The following is a 1,245-nucleotide window of genomic DNA, read 5'->3' on the forward strand; positions in this document are numbered from 1 at the left end:
CACCATCTTTCTGACACAAGAAATCGTTTCCACTTCACCTTCTACCATCATCTTCACCTACTGTTGTTGGGTTCAATTTTGGAACCCCACCATCTGTAGCTCCCGCTACTATTGACGGGTTACATTTCGGTGGCGGTGTTCCGGTGGGGAATGTGGTGGCTGTTAAGGCCTCGACTCCTGAGGTCGAATAACCAAAATCGATCCGGCGACAGCCGTGGGTAACAATGGACGGTCAACCCGATTTGGTCCTTTTTTGTTAAATTATTGATTTTTATTTGAATATATCATTGTATCTAATATTTATGTATGCAGGTTTGCCTCATCCTTTTGAAATTTTCAAATTCAATGGCTCATTATTGTGAACGCTTAATACTATCTAAGTAAGTTATTGTTTATCACAAGATTTTTGTGTTACTGATATGTAATTTGGTTTTGTGTTTGGTGTTGCCTTCATATTTTCATTAATTTGTTCATTCATAATTCTCATGCAGATGAACACAATGATGGTCAAGGTGAAAACATGGTAGGTGCAAAAGGGAAATGAGACTCATCAAAAGCCACATGCCTTGACATGATAAGTTTTCCTGTTTCAAGTTCGTCACAACGATATCACCAAAAATTGGCCAAATACACGAGAAATAAATATGAAGAAGAGTTTTGTTTATTACAAACTTGGTAAATTATGCTCCAGGATTGGGTTCTTTTGGTCATTGAATATCTTGATGGAAGTGAAAGTTTATTAATTGTTCATTGATAATTTCTTAATAATATTGTGCAGGTTGATGGTCTCAATGTGTTTGTTGTCAAATGAGCTTGCAAATTTGCGAAGGAACATATTTGGCCATTAGATTTCTGTAAAGCAGGTAAGAAATTTATTTTATATTGTACTATATGTAATTCTGGGTGTGCATGATTCGGTTCGGTTCGGCCATTAGCCTCAACTGAATTAACCAATGAGTTTTCGGTTAATCGGTTCGGTAATTCGGTTAATTTGTCGATGTTTGGTTTGGTTCGATTAGTTACCAAAATCAAACTTGGGCTACAATTTCTATAAAGGTGTTTGCACTCCATAGGTTATAAATTGATTGCACACATAATGAACTTGATATGGGGAGCTACAAGCTATGGATTCAATTTATCCATAAGATAATTATTATCTACTGATGTTGACTTACATTTTAGCCCTTAAGCTCTACAAAGTTTACATTAATAATGAAAAAAAAAAAACCTTTTTAAAGGCTGGAG

General features: G+C 35.6%; 1 long non-coding RNA gene across 1 annotated transcript; it reads left to right on the top strand.

The window, feature by feature from the left end:
* The first annotated feature begins 203 nt into the window (after window positions 1-203).
* LOC143533223 (uncharacterized) lies at window positions 204-774 on the top strand. Its single transcript, XR_013135315.1, has 3 exons — window positions 204-245; window positions 313-380; window positions 492-774. It is a non-coding gene; the product is annotated as an uncharacterized LOC143533223 (long non-coding RNA).
* Window positions 775-1,245: the final 471 nt, after the last annotated feature.

The sequence above is a fragment of the Bidens hawaiensis genome, unplaced genomic scaffold, assembly GCF_021521415.1.
Source record: "Bidens hawaiensis isolate Kalapana, Puna unplaced genomic scaffold, B.hawaiensis_p1.1 tig00009657_1, whole genome shotgun sequence".
Taxonomy (NCBI): domain Eukaryota; kingdom Viridiplantae; phylum Streptophyta; class Magnoliopsida; order Asterales; family Asteraceae; genus Bidens; species Bidens hawaiensis.